The sequence below is a fragment of the Camelus ferus genome, chromosome 3 (genome assembly GCF_009834535.1).
Source record: "Camelus ferus isolate YT-003-E chromosome 3, BCGSAC_Cfer_1.0, whole genome shotgun sequence".
In the NCBI taxonomy this organism is placed as follows: domain Eukaryota; kingdom Metazoa; phylum Chordata; class Mammalia; order Artiodactyla; family Camelidae; genus Camelus; species Camelus ferus.
In genome coordinates, this window is record NC_045698.1 from 115,592,315 (window position 1) to 115,607,117 (window position 14,803).

Here is a 14,803-nt window from a genome sequence, read left to right on the forward strand (position 1 = left end):
CGCGGCCTTCCTCTGCCTTGAATTTTGCGTTTTTGATTTTAATTTTATTTCTGATGCTGCTATATCCACCATACACAGGAGCTGGACAAACAGACGTGGTGTTCTTGTTTTCCTTTTCTTTCTGTGAAAGAAATTATTTTAGTCATAGCTTGTGAGTTTCAAACAATGGGGAAAGTAAAAACAAAACAAACAAACAAACAAACAAAAAAAAAAACAAAAAGAAGAAACAATCAAATAAGCCTGTGGATTGTGCTAGATTTTTGGTGATGGGTCAGCAGGTGTGGGGCCTGGATCAGTCGTGGCCCTCTGGGAGGGGCCCAGATGGGAGGAGGTGGTCAGCCTGCTGAGGTCAGAGACTCCTGGGGCCTCTGCAGTGGCTTCCAGAGCCAGAATTCCAGGGGAAGGAAGAGGGGTGGCTACTCTAAGGAAAGGAGGAAACAGTCCAGTGGTCTCAAAGTCTGGGGCAGGGTAGGCTAGAGACCAGGACAGAAGACCCCAGTGGAAATGCAGAGAAAGGGGCAAGGAGGCCTGCCTGCTGCAGGAGATGTGCAGTGCAGTGAGCAGGGCACCTTGACAGCCCCAGCTGGCAGAGACCCCACGCATGTCAGTGGTGCAGTGGGACATCCACCAAGTCAGCTGAAAGACACTTTCCCAAACATCTACAACACGCTGCACTCAGTTGACATTTGAGCACCAGCAGCATAGCTGTGCTCCTTGGGCTTGCGCCCATGGCCCCTGTGTGAGGTCTTCATCTAGGACCCACTACGGGGTGTTCTAGGAGCCCGCTCTGGCTAGTAGGCAAGACATGTTCCCTTGATCCGAGGCTCACCAGCCTGAGTCCTAGAAACCAGGCAGGTGCTTCTCTCTGGGCCTGGCCTCCTCCCACCTCCTACAAAGGTCACTTTAGAAGTCGCAGCGCATGCAGCTGGAATCCAGTTTGGAGGTCATGAGGGACATCCCTCGCTGGCAGAGACCTGCTGCATGAAGCTGAGAACTCCCAGGGGCTCTCTCCTGCCCTTGTCCATCCTCAGGCCAGAGGCCAGAGCTGACCCTGGACCCCCGGCCTCCCCTCCACACAGGCGACAGCTAGGTGCGCAAGCCTTGGCAGGAATCAGTGGTCTCTAACTGTATGGTTAGCCAGGTACCGCAATCATGCTCAGAACCTTGGGATGGAGATGAGGTAGCCTTTCCATGCCGGGCAGGGAGAGCTCTCAGGCAAACAAGACATCCTGCTGGCCAGGGCCTCATGTTGTCCCTCCATGGCTGTTGCCCACATCCACCTGCACTCAGGGTGTGCAGGGTGTGGGGAGCTGGGAGGGACTCTGAAAACTGAGGCTGCAGGAGCCAGGGGGTGAGGTTGGCTTTCTCAAGGCCACACCTTCACCTCTCCAAGCCAGGAGCAGAGTCCTTGCTCCCCTCTCTGCTTTTCTTGCTCCCCGACTACTACCACCACCTCTGAGCCCTGCCCTGCTACCCAACTAGACCCCCAGGAGGGGGCCAGTGGAGGAGGCCAGAAGGGAAGGGCAGGCTGGGACAGGTGGGGCATGAGGGGACATGATGCTAGAGCTGAGGACAGGAAACCGAGCCCCCACCCGCTCAGAGGTCAGGCCCTCTGACTTCCACCCTCCATGGGCCATTTGATGGAAGGGAGTGGGGCGCGGGGCAGACAGGAGGAGGCTTGGCCAGAAGCCTCATAATTGGGAGGCCCGTGCCTCCTGATAGCAGAAGGAGGGACACCCAACTCAGCTGGCTCCATGGCTAGAGCCTCAGGGCCACATGGTGTCCTTGAGAGCAAAGGAAGGCAGCGCTACCCTCTGCTGACAGAACCACAGCTGGCAGGACAGGGGGTCTTGGACAGGTGGCCAAGTGTATCTACTCCAGACAGTCCTGCATCAGGAGGGAGCTGTGGTAGGGGATAGAGAGCTGCCTGGTGGATAGAGTGGGAATCCATCAAGGGAGGGAGGGAGGAGATAGGAAGCAGAGTGATGGCAGGTCATGGCTTCATTCCTCAAGACAGGACCCCAGAACGCCTCTCCTACCATCCCCTCCTGGCCATAGCAGTCTTCACTGGAGGCTCCAAGCCACTGAAGACAGAGCTTGATGGGGCCCAGCGAGACTGAGGGACTGGAGACAGACCCAGGGCTCTGGACTCCCAAAGCTCCTACCTTCACACCCCAAATCACATCAGCTTCCCCGGGCTGGCACGCCAACATCCCACGCCAAGCCCAGGGCCTTGCTGGCTCAGGGCTTGCTACTCCCTGAACCAGGCCGTTTCAGGCTGGGTCACCCACTGCTCCAGGGCTGTAGCTGACCACCAGGGATTCCCAACTGGGGCTCCAAGGGGTCAGCTAGGGTTAGACGAGCTCTGGGCAGATGCTCTATAAAGAGGGAGCCAGTGATTAAGTGCATAGGGCAGTGTCTGGGGCCGGAGTGCAGGTGGCCCATCTCACCCACCTGTGTGAGTCACCAGGCAATAGGGCCAGATAGGACACTCCACACAGGAGTCAGGGCCTGGAGGCAGAGGGGTGACAGGTGCCCTACTCGAGTCACCTATGGGCCACATCCACAACGCACAGACAGCACAAACAGTGCAGCACCTCTGAGCTAGGGCCCAGGCAGGAGCCCGGCATCCAGGTGCCAGGGACTCCACCATGAAAGGGCAGGACAGGCTGGGCAGGGGGGTAGGGGCACAGCCACAAGGTTCAAGAGAAGACGCAGGGACAGGGCTGGGCCTCCTAGGAAAGCAGGCGTAGATACCGGAGACAAACAGGAGGTACCCTGGGAGTTGATGCAGAAGTAGGTTCTGCCTACTTGGACCCAGCTCTCCATGAGGTGAAGCACCAGGCACCCACTCCCATCACCATGGCTCCAGGGCAGAGAGAGGCAGAGCCCCACCAGAAGAGGCCCATGGGTCCACAGGACAGGCCCCGGCAAATGGGCAAGGGGAGCTAGCAAGGGCCTGTGTGAGTGAGGGGGCAAAACCCTCAACTCCCTGCTGGCTGGAAGTAAGCCCCATCCTTCTCGGGGCCTCAGTTTCCCTCCGGTGCAAGAGCCTGTGGGATGAGGGGGCTTCCCAGGGCCTCCCTGCTCCTGCATTTTGCTGATGTGGGATATTCCATCTGGGGCCCCCTCTGGAGCCCAGCTGGCCCCCCTCACCTGCCAAGATCAGCACGTCCCCATGAACCCTGGCCCAGCCCCCCACCCCGCCCCACTTGCCCTTTACCCTCAACTCAGAGGGAGGGCAGAGAACAGGGCAGCCTGCTTGGGCCTCAGAAGCCACCTCTCCAGGGAGTTTACAGCCCCTCCCGCCAGCCCTGAAGAAGGAGGAAATGGGCCTGGTGGGCCTGTTCACAGGTAGTTGAGACGGGAGAGGAATAACCATATTAAAGGCCCGGAGGTAGTGGGGCCTCAACCCACCAGGGCCCCCCTGGGCCCAGCCCCCTGCGAATCTCACACTCCCAGGGCAGCAGCTTTGAAGTCCTGGAGGGAATGTGGCCAGCCCCCTCCTCCTGGGGCCCCCACAGACCCTCCCCGCAACACTCCCACTTTCTGGGTCCTGGGGCCTCACTTTCCACCCTTCAGGGATGCTCTGAATCCTATCCCCCGACCCCTGTGCTGGGCCAGAACCTCCAGGGCTGGGACCTCCATGGCAACAGGTGCAGGGCCAGCTCTGGGCCACAGGCCTGGTACAGAGAGCTGAGGAGGCCCAGCCAGGTTCCCTAGCCCCACATAGTGCTGACCCCCTGCCCCCCGCCACAGCAGAGCCTGGGCTAGGTGGGCTGCTGGTCCGGCCTTTACCCCTGCTTTGGGGGGTCTTATCTGGGGGACATGACACAGTCCATCCTGAGGTCTGGCCTGGCCCCACTCCCTCTGTCCTCCCATTCAGTGGTCTCCCCCCAGCTCAGGCCTCCCGGCCCCTTCCCAAGCCTCTTGGCCCTCTTGCCTGCCACTCATTTCCCTGTTGGAACCCTGTCTCCTTTCATGAAATCCTCTGGCTGGGACACCCAAGGACAGGGCATCCTGGCAGTCAGCAGCTTTCTCTCCAGCAGCCCCTTGGCCTCCTGGCCTGAGCAGGAACAGGGCACCTTAACCCACCCACACTGCCCTCCAGCCCCAAGTCCAGCCATCTGGACGATGACCTCCCAGGGTGACATCCAAAGCTCGGAGGAATGGGACAGCATCTCTGTCATCCCACTGGGTGCTAATGCTGCCAGTCCTTCTGTTCACAGGCACTGAGTGGTAAACTGAGACCTGTTAGATGAGGCCACTCTCCTCAGTGTGAGTTCGTGAAGGCAAGGCCACCCCATTTCCTCCCTCCCTGGCCCACCATAAGGGGAGGGATGGGGAACAGCTAACAGAGGACACTCCGACCCACCTTACCCGTCACCTCCCAGGTGACCTTGGCCCTGGAGAGTTGGGTGATGGCCCCTTCGCTACTTTCTGGGTCATCTGTGAGGGCTTCCAAGAGGAGGTGAGCATAGGGTGCAGTTTCTATGGCTCCTGCATCCTCAGTCTTGGCCCCTTCTGCATTCATACTTCTGAGAGGTCGGTCCCTGCAGATGTCAGGACCAGACAGGGTGCCCAGGGTGCTGGGGAAGCCCTGGGGAGGGCTCCAGCCTGGGAGCCGCCACCGCCTGTCCTGCCAGCTGGGACAGGAGCTAGTCAGAAGGTGCTAATTGATGTTTAGATCCAGGCTGGCTCCTCAATCACGTCTTTCTCTCTCTCTCTCTCTTTTTTTTATTTGAGTCTCTGGAGCACACAGTAAACAGTCATTTGGTTCTCAGGGCCCTGCAAATTGGTGTTTATGGTGTAAGGACCAGGACTCTCCACCCAAACACGGCCAGCTGGGAGGGAGGCACTGAGCTGGGTAGGGATGGCATGCCCTCCCGCCCTTAGAGACCCAGCAGTGGGAGGGCCTTCCCTCCATTCTAAAGGAGGAGGCAGGTCTGCTCCCCACAACTCCTGATGCCTGCAGTCCAGCCTGAGGTGAGGAGCCATCGGGTTCACCCACCAGCACTGGGCCAGCACTGGCCAGAATCCTGTCAACTGGGTGCTTGTGTGGTTGGAGGGGGCCAATACTTGAGGCATTGCAGTTAATCCAGGAGGGCTTCTAGGAGGAGGTGAGTCCCCATGGGAGAGGCACGAAGGCTCACCAGGGCCCTCAGATTCCCCAGCTCTGTGTCCAGCTATAGCTCCTGTCCAAGCTTCCATCTCCCTCAACTTCCTCCAAGTCCCTACGGCAGAAGTTGGGACTCTACATATAATATCCTCTCCCAACCACAGTGGCCATCTGCAGAACTGAAGACAGGAATGTGGGGAGGCCCCGGCCTTAATGCAAGGGGTTGGATGGTGGAACCCCAAGACAGCAGTGGGGAGGTCTTTTGTGAGAAGGGGACTTCCCCACCTGTCTGCCCCTCACTCGACAACTGGACTGCAGAGAGATAGGCAGGCCCAGGCAGAACCTCCATCAGGGCTCAACAGCCATCCCAGATTCTTTAGCTCCCTCCACTGCTGACAGCAGGGGTTTGTCCTCTACCTCACCTGGCTCCCCGGCTCGCTCAGCCTGCGAGCCTGCAGCCTACAGAGGCCAGGAGCCCTAGGGAAGGCTGTTTGATGTTTGGAGTTTGGAAGGAGCCCCATAGATCGCAAGTGCTTCTTCCTCCAGTGTGCTTTTAGTTCCCAGGTCTGGGCCAGAGAACAAGAACCTCAGGAACAGAGGATACAGGTCGCAAATCTCCAAGACAGCTCCCTCCTCTGCTCAAGAACCTTCCATGGCTCCCCAGTGCCCACAGGTTGGAGTTGGAGTGCATTAGCCTGCACCTCTTACAAACTAGTCCCACTCTGAGCTGAAGGGGGCCTCTAACCCATGGATGGGGAAACTGACCTGGGCAAGACACGACTTGCCCAAGGGTACTCAACACCTTAGTCAGGACAGAGTCTTAAGGAAAGCTGAGCCTTCACATCATACCTTCCGGTCCCACCTGCAGTTCCCTCTCATCTTCCTTTATCCTTGCCGCCATCCTTCCAGCTTCAGACACCCCCTGGCCGCTGCTGCAGCCTTCTCACCACCATATTGCCATAATCTTTGGTGATTCCTGAATTAGTGTCCCCTGGGGGCCCGGGAAAGTCAGTGCCTGCTGCACCTCAGGGGCCCATGCAAGGCAGAGGAGGAGCTGTGTATGTGCTGCATATGGGGCGGGGGGTGACTCTGGTGCCAAGCTGGCCCATCCCCAGGGCTGTTAAGCCTCTGCAGGGGCCCTGGCCAGCTCCTAAGGCCCAGCACTCTCCCCAGCTCCAGCCCTTGGGCAGGCCAGTCTGAGTAAGCCAAACTAGTACCCCAGAATGTTTCAGGGTAATGTCCCCTTATCTGGGAGATTTGGGAGTGACTGGGGCACCTGTAATGGGCCAGCTCTACAACTTGTGTCCTCAGCATCAGCTGGCCCTACAGCGATCCCAGGGGGGTCCCCATATGCACGCCCATCATGGAGTCTCACCCCTGTTCCCACATCAGGGTCCCCAGGAGGTGGCCGTTAGGAAGGTCGCCCCAGGACAGGCTTTGTCTGAGCCTCTCAGAGTCAACAGCACATTGAGGATGGGCGGGATCTGTGTGCTGGGTCACTCCTACCCTGGGAGCAGCTCTGGGTGGGAAGTGCTCAGGAAGGACAGGTTCTGCCTGGGACAGGATCAGGGTCAGCCTGAGGTCAGAGGTCAGAATGGCAGATCAGCGCTGGGCCTGGGGCAGGATGGAAGGTCAGCCTGCCCTTCATCTGTCTCCAGAGGGCTGATCTTCATGGATGTCCCCCATGGTGTGGGGGATGGGTGGCCTCGCCCAGACTCCTGGACACCCCTGTGGGTGCAGCATCAGCTCCCTGGCCCCTAGCCCATGCCTAAGCCCCTCAGCTCCAAGTCCCTCACCCGGTGGAGTGCTGGGCACTTCTTGGGCCATCAGGGGGCTGCCCTGGCCCTGCCCAGTGGCACACAGTTTGCCAGTGCTTGTTTGACACTATTCCTGGGGGGTGTGGAGGTCAGAGAGTTCTCGCCCCTCAGATGGGGAGGATGGACACCCCAGCCTACAGCTGATGTGGGGAAGGTGGTGGGGCTCAGAGCCAGCACCTACCCACTCAGGCCCAGGAGGACAGTGTGGCCACCTCTGGCAGACAGTTCAGCTCAGCTCGCCGCAGGGTAGCCTCTACTTCCCTCTGAGCAACAAGGGTGCAGCCCAGCTCCCAGATGGCTGTGAGGGTAACACTCAGGTGGGGACACTGCAGGTGAGGGGTACACTGCAGGTAAGGGTGACGCAGGTGGGAGAGAAAGGATGCAAATGGGAAGGATACCGGTGGGGACACTGCTGGGGTGGATGCTGCAGGTGGGGACAACACAAAGGAGCACACTACAGGTGGTGTTGCACGCAGCACAGGTGGGATGCCTCAGGCTAGGGCACATGCACGTTCTCTGCCTCTCTCCCTGTCACAAGGCCTGACCTCTGGGGGTGAATGAACTTGACCCCGGTTTAGCCCCTCCCCTGGCCTGACCCTCAACTGTGAGCTGAGCCAAGCCAGGCCCACAGGGATGCTCCTGCAGCTCAGTCCACTGCTGACACGTGAAGTGGGACAGGCCACCACCCACTCTGATACGCTCCCTCAGCCAGCAGGTTTAGGAGCAGGCGCGACTGCTTCCTGCTTCCCGTCCTATGGGGCCTGGGGTCCCTGAGCGGGCCCCTGGATTGAGGGGCGTGAGGACACGCCCAGGCCCTGGAGTAGGACTGGGGGCCTCTCCAGGGCCCCCCCTTGCAGCACTCCAGCTGCAGCTCGAACCTAGCATAGCCCGACATGCTGGCAGGCAGGAGGACCGGCCCAGACAATACCCAGCCCGGACAGGCCGCCAGCACGGCCAGCAGTCTCCAACTCGGGGGCCATTCCAGGGTCAGGTGTTCTTTTTAGATTTTTCTTGCCCCATTAATGAGGAACAATTTCTCTCTAGGACCAAAAGCAATGCCAGGCCTCCTCATACCACCTGGCCAGCCTGCTCAGGTTCCCCAAGACCTCCCCTCGCCGCCATCAGCTCCTCTGCTGGAGCCTCTGGGCCTGAACTCTGCATGTTGCCCTGATGCCCAGGCTCTGGGAAGGCAGGCAGGCAGGCAGGCAGCCGTCCCTTTGGGCAGTGACGAGGCACTCTGGTCTACAGCGGAACAAGGCCTGCTTTTGTCAGGGACTCAGCCTTCCTCACCTGTCCACGTCTCTCTCTCTCTCTCCAGCCAGGCCTGGGGACGTGAGGCCTTTGAAGGTTCAAATCACAGACTCGGACATCCCTAGCTGCTCACCTTGTGAGCCTCCCTGCCTGCTGGTCTCCTTCATGGGCTGTCCACCCCAATTAACACACCCGGGGAGCTAGGAGCCCTCCAGAGCAGTCCGGGCCTCTCCCTCCCACACAGTCCTAACAGGGAGTGGTAGGAGGTGTAGCCTGCCCAGGAAGAGGCTTGAGGCCGCCCCCCCCCCCCAAGAAGGGGGCTCCTCAGGGCAGGTGCCCAGCTGGGATTGCAGGTAGAAGGCAGCCTGCTTTAAAGGGCAGGGTCCACCCACCCTGGCCTGGGAGCCAGAAGCAGCACCCAACACCCCAAGCTGGAGTCAGGACCTGGCCCAGACAGGCTGGTGTCCCCAGAGACAGCCCGCTCTCATTTTCTGGGAACAGCAAGCCACTTTACAGCCTTAGGATCTCTGCAGGATTTTCACACTCTTGGAGGGACCAGAGCGGAGGGCATGGAGCCTAAGGCCCAGTCAGGGTGACAGGTGTGGGGGCAGCCCTCCAGGGCACAAGGCAGGGTGAACGCGGACAGTCCCTGGCCGCAGAGGCTGAGACACCACCATGCCTTCAGCTGGGTTTTTAATTAACCTCAGCCACTCTGAAGGGCCCCAATTAAGTGGAGAATGTGATGGCAGAGTGGAGTCAGGCCGAGGGATGGGTTTTAATTAAAGCACAGAGGGTTCCCAGCCAGGGTGGCGTGGCCTGGGCAGGAGCGCCCCCACCTGACTGCCTTTGCCCCAGTCTTGCTCCAAAGGGCAGTGGTGCACCTCAGAGTGGGCACTGCCTGCCCCTGGCTGGGCAGGACAGAGCGTGGCCCCCGCAGGGCCTGAGACCTCCCATCCAGTCTGTGTGGCCCAAGATCAGGCAGCTCCTCTCTGAGCCACTGTCCTTTGCTGGCTGTCCCCCTGCTCTCCCTCTTAACTTCTGCACTGGAATAATCAACCACATAGTGAGTGTCTATGGTGTGTCCGCTGCAAAGGCCCAGCTAGGTGGCAGGGGATGGACAGAAACAAACAAATAAATGTATCAAATATGTTCGTGTGCAATGGAGGAGAGCGGAGTGAGGGGCCAAGAGAAGCAGGGAGGGCTGTTTTAGCTGGGGAGTGGGGCAGAGGAGCACAGGTCCTTGGAGGGAGGGAGGGAAGAGGGACTGAGCTCATTTGGAAGGGGGCAGTCAGTTCAAAGGCCCTGGAACAGGACCCGGGGCCCAGCTGAGCTGCGTGATGCCTGCAAAATCGAACGAGAGGGAGCCAGGTGACAGAACGCCACGGGCATGAGGGGCTTTTAGCTTCACTCAGGGGGACGGGGCCACATGGGGCTTCTGAGCAGGGCCATTTGCGAGGTGCCAGTAACCAGGCTGCCTGCCCCCACCATGGCCCAGTCCCCACTCTGCTTGTCATCCAGGCTCCCTAGCCTTGCTTGCTCAGTGGGATGGGAAGCAAAACACTCGTAAGTCCTTGTGAGCCATGACTCCTGCTTCTGAGGATGGTCTCCACCGTGGCCTGGGCCTACAGCTGGCTGGGGGAGGTGGTGGCAGGCAGGCATGAGTCCTGCCCCACAGCTGCCTGTCTTTCTTCAGGGCAGTTTTGCAATAACTGCAGCTGCAGGCCGATATTCTCCACGCCTGGCTTCCCCCAGACACTGGGCTTTGGGAGCGATGAGTGAAGGAAGCAGGGCTGGGGGGTGTCTTCCAGTATCAGCACAGGCTGCCTCTAGTCCTTCCCCTGGTCGTGCTCGGGGCTGCAGGGCAGGGGGCACCCAGGAGGGGACTGGTCTCACTCCAAAAGCCAGAACCACTACAAGGTATGGTGGTCACATCAGAGGACACATGCCCAGCGGTGGACACACAACAGCTGGGCAGGCCAAGTGGCTACTTGCAAGATGTGTGCAGACATCGCCTGGACAGGCAAGTGATAGGAAAGGGGGGTGTCCCAGGGGCCCTCATCCTTTCAGCCCCAGGAACCAGCCTGTATGAGGCCGTGGGCAGACCGGGACAAATTTCCACAAACGTGGTAGCTAAAAACAACAGGAATTTGTTCTCTCCCAAGTTAGAAGGCCAGAAGTCTGAGGTCGAGGTGTTGGCAGGGCATGCTCCCTCCACAGGCTTAGGGGCAGATCCTTCCTGCTTCTTGTAGCAACTGGTGCCCCAGGTATCCCTTGGCTTGTGGCTGCATCACCCCAATATCTACCTCTGTTGTCATGTGGCCATCTCTCCATGTATGTGTCTTAAATCCTCCTTTCCCTTCTCTTATAACACTTGTCATCACTTGCCATTGGATTCAGGGCCCACCCAATCCAGGATCATCTCATCTCAAGGTCCTTAACCAATCACAGCTGCACAGACATTTCCAGACAAGATCCCATTCTGAAGTCAGGGGCAGATGTGACTTTGCGGGGATACAACCCTACCCACTGCAAGGCCTGTGGGGTAAAACTGCTATACCTCATGAAAGACTCCAGGCCAGCAGATGTCACCAAGATGCCCGTAGGTCCTAACTCCCAAGAACCGTGAGATGGCACATACAAGGACTGTCATTTTAAGCTACTGAGGTTTGCAGAACTTGTCACCAGGCCAGAGAACGGGAACCAACTTTCCCCTTTCCAGAGTTTTTGGGACCCCAAATTCATTAGATGTCCCCCAGCCTAAGTGGGGTCCTTCCCTTCTGCTGTCTTCTGTCTGGGGGTCAAAAGGGGGAGAAGAGCCCCCTGAGAAGGGCAGAGACTCCAGCCCCCTCAAACCTGGGGGTGAATTCCAAGAGAAGAGCTTGGTGCAGGTAGAGTCTAGGGCTGCACCCCTCACATTCTGTGTGTCCCCCACCGAGACCCATGAGGGCCCAGCCCCTCCCCCATCCACCAACTTACTGGGTGTTGTGGCTCCACACCTTGGTCAGCCTTGCCCTTGTGGCCTCCTCCTGCTGCCTGCCTGGCCTCCCCAGCCACACTGCAGGGACCACCAGGGAAAGCCCGAGTCATCGGGGCTTCCCCTGCCCCTCAAATTCCAGCCCGGACTTCTCTGCTGGCCCTGCTGTTTTGCACCTGTCCTTACCACATCCCCAAGTGGGGCCTCTCTCCCGCCCCTACTGGCCTCATCCAGAAGCCAGAGCAGAGAAGCTGTATAGGAACTAGGGACCCCCTATTAGGCTGGTGAAGCCCATGGGCCCCTTCTCAGAACAAGGTTTCATCATTGCCTAAAATACTTAGTGCAGCGTTACAAACAAAACAGACCCAGTTATCAAAAGCTTTAAGACCTTTGTGCCACGTGACTCTGGGGGTGACAGGTTTCTATTACCTTGATAGGGGCGACAGCTCCCTAAAAGTGCAGTTAGAACTTTCCACACCTCCAGTGTGTGCTTCAGAAGTCCCCTTCCTCCATAAAGCCAGAAGACATGGAAATGAAGTGTTGCACAGAAGGGGACACAAAATGAAGCAGTGTCTTCTATGTCCCCCTGAGTTATCAGCACCCAAGATGACAAGGTTGGCTGCGGGCTGACAAGCTCTGCGATTTCACATGAAAATGTCTTGATGTTGCTGTTGCCGATAACATCATCGGTCAAGTGCATACTGCTATTTGGGAATGTCACCTACGCTCAAAGTGGGAGGAATGCTAAATGTCAGTTAAAGGGTCCTAAAAACAAAGATGTTCTTTTAGCACTCCAGTGGGAGGCCCACTGAATGGGGGCCCCTTGTATTCGGCTTACCTGCTGTCTGCCTGGACACGGAGTGAGACAGAGAACCAGGCAGGAAACATCCTTGCTCAGTGGAGTTGGCCTTCCAGTGAGGACCACAGTGTCCAGGTGAGTCAAGAGCCTGCAGGAACCGCCCATTCCACACAATGTTCTGGGCAGAGGGAGAAAGGCCCTGGGTCAGGAACGGTCCTGGCCTGTCCAAGGAATGGGAAGGAGCCCTGGGAGCTAGGCCAGGGTGAGGGGGCCATTGTGGAGATGCAGTGAAGGGAGGGACCTGAATGAGATGGAGAAACTGAGGCAAGAGCAGGTAGGCTCAAAGGGTCCTGAGGGGAGAGAGGCCCCAGAACTAACCCTCTCACATGTGTGGAACTGGGCCATGGTCCTCGCACTGCTGCTTGACCGCTGTGTGGCTGTGGACAAGCGCCACCCCTGTGCCAACCACAGGCTTCCCACATGACCTAACTGGCCCCAGACTTCAGCCTAGGCCCAGGACAAGGGGAGGGATGCTGGGGGTAGGGTGGGGAAATGGGCACGGGCATGGAGGCTGTGCCGGCTTCCTCCTGGGATCCACACCATCAGAACAGCTGTAATGATTCCTGCAGCCTGCCCCATGAAGCACATGAAGGAGGAGAAGGGACTGGGGCTAAGCAGAGGGAAGGGTGGGGCCCTCTCTGCACCCCACCCCTGTCTGGACACAAGCCTGTCTCAGGGTCCCCTCTGAGCTCAGGGAGTCAACAGAGAACAGCCAAACGGAGCCAGGAGCACGTGGGTGAGTGCCGGTAGGCAGAGGACCCACCATCCCCCGCCACCATTCAGGGATGTCTTTAAGAGGATAAAGGTCTGCACCTAAGTCCTGGATGCTGTTAACCAAGCAGTGAGACCCCCATCACTGGAGGAGTCCAAGATAATGCTGCAGCCTTCAGGTGTACTGAACCCCCAATGCCCCAGAGCCAGGGGAGGAGCGAAGGCTCTGGCAACAGGCATGTTGGAGTCTGAGTTCCAGGGGCTCAATCCTAGCTGTGTGACCTTGGGGGGACCTGTAACCTCTCTAACCATCAGTAGCCTGGCATGAATGCTGCCCACCTCTCAGGTGCCACATACAGAAGTTGCATGAGGTACCTGCCAGGCTGGGGGGTCCTGGAGGATATAAACATCTCCTACTCCCCCTTCCTCCTGCCTCTGCCCCTTTGCTCTCACTGGTCCTTCTGTCCCTCCAGTCACCTTCCCCAGGGGGCCTCCTTGTTCAGCATCCTTGTGGCTGACCTTGTCTTTAGACTCAGGGACCCCCAGAGGGGAAGATCTCAACTGCAGACCCTAGCCAGGCCCCCGCCCATGGTCAGGCTGCAGGTGAGGGTCTGGGCTGGGGGCTTTGATCCTGATAATGGAAGTGGGCTGGGATAGCGGCAGGCTCTCTAGCCTGCTCACCTTGCCCCCTCTTGGCCAAAGCTGGGAAGGCACCCTGCTCCATCAGTTCCCAGTGTGCCCATCTCTGGGACCTGGGAGCAGGGAGGTCCTAGCCCCCTTATGTGGGCACCAGGGCCTCATTTTCCCTAGGTAACTTCTTGGCACTTCCTGGCTCCTTAACAGGTCTCCTGCCAGGGGAAGGGGTCCTTCCCCTGATGTGCCCATACTGGACTCCGGATACTTGTCTGGTCTGAAAAAGCCCCCTTTTCCGAAGGGGGACCAAACCAGAACAGAATCAAGAGGAAGGTAAATTAGGTATCCTGGAGGTGGGTACATAGAAATCCATATTATTTTTTAAACTGTGTGTATATCTTTCATATGCTCCTTCAGAGGCTAAGGTACAGAGCACAGACTAGTTCTTCTGAAAGTGTTGAGTTCTGGGGGAGGCTGGGGCTCGAAACAGGGGACTGGCTGGGTTTGGCTCATAGGGCCAAGAGCCCTCAGCCTCTCAGGAGAGGAGGACATCGTGTTTGGGACAGGAGGGCTACCTAAGAGGATTGGAAAGCCCCAGGGAGGGCTGGTAAAGCCCCATCCACCCAAGGCCAGCAAGAAGGCCCTGTCCAGGAGGAGTAGATGGGTGAGGGGTACAGAAAGGGGACAGGAGACTAACAGCACGCTGCACAACACCTCAAGGCTCTTCTCTGCCAGGCAGGCCCCTGGGCCAGGGCTCAGGTGATGGCCCTGCTTTGAGCCCTGCATAAAAAGCAGAACACTGGGCGAAGAACCCCGCCCCCCCCACGTAATGTCACCAATGCGTCTTAATTGGGGGACCCTTCATAGCAGCAGATGGGTTGCAGGGGAGGGGGCTCGAAAAGTAGACAAGAGGGGTAGGGTAACGGGACCCGGGGTTAGAGGGAGGCCACAGTGAGATCCCAAGTAAGGGTCACAGTCAGGCCCCTGAGCCTGGAGAACGTGGAGAGGGACGGCAACAGGCCTCCTCTCCCTTCAGATCAGCCCAGGGAGGCTCCCCAGAGAAGGGGGCTTTCCCTGTCAGTCACCTGGACCTCAGCTCAGCGGCCACCTCGGGACAGCGCTGTTCCCTGCCCAGCTGTGGTTCCCTGCTCCTCCCGTGCCACCAGACGCCTTCTTTATTTGATCTTGCGCCTGTTTCCCCGGGTCGGCTCCTCCGGGGCACACGGCGCCGCATGAGTCACTGCGGTCACGCGGGCCGAGGCCGGGGAGAGGAGCTGGCACCCCCGCGCTGCCAACCCAGGGCCGCAGAGCCCTTCCCGGCCTCAGTCTCCGAGACTGCGAAATGGACGTGTGAACTTAACCCTTGGCCGTCCACTGAGAGCTGCGCGCAGGCGCAACCGGACTCTGCCAGGGAGGAAGGGGTAGTGGGGAGCAGGAAG

At 58.7% G+C, this 14,803-nt stretch overlaps 1 long non-coding RNA gene across 1 annotated transcript; it reads right to left on the reverse strand.

Annotated features, from left to right (window-relative positions):
- Nucleotides 1–22: 22 nt before the first annotated feature.
- LOC116662821 lies at nt 23–14,714 on the reverse strand. Its single transcript, XR_004318916.1, has 3 exons — nt 14,450–14,714; nt 12,000–12,138; nt 23–121 (listed from the first exon to the last, which is right to left on the reverse strand). It is a non-coding gene; the product is annotated as an uncharacterized LOC116662821 (long non-coding RNA).
- Nucleotides 14,715–14,803: the final 89 nt, after the last annotated feature.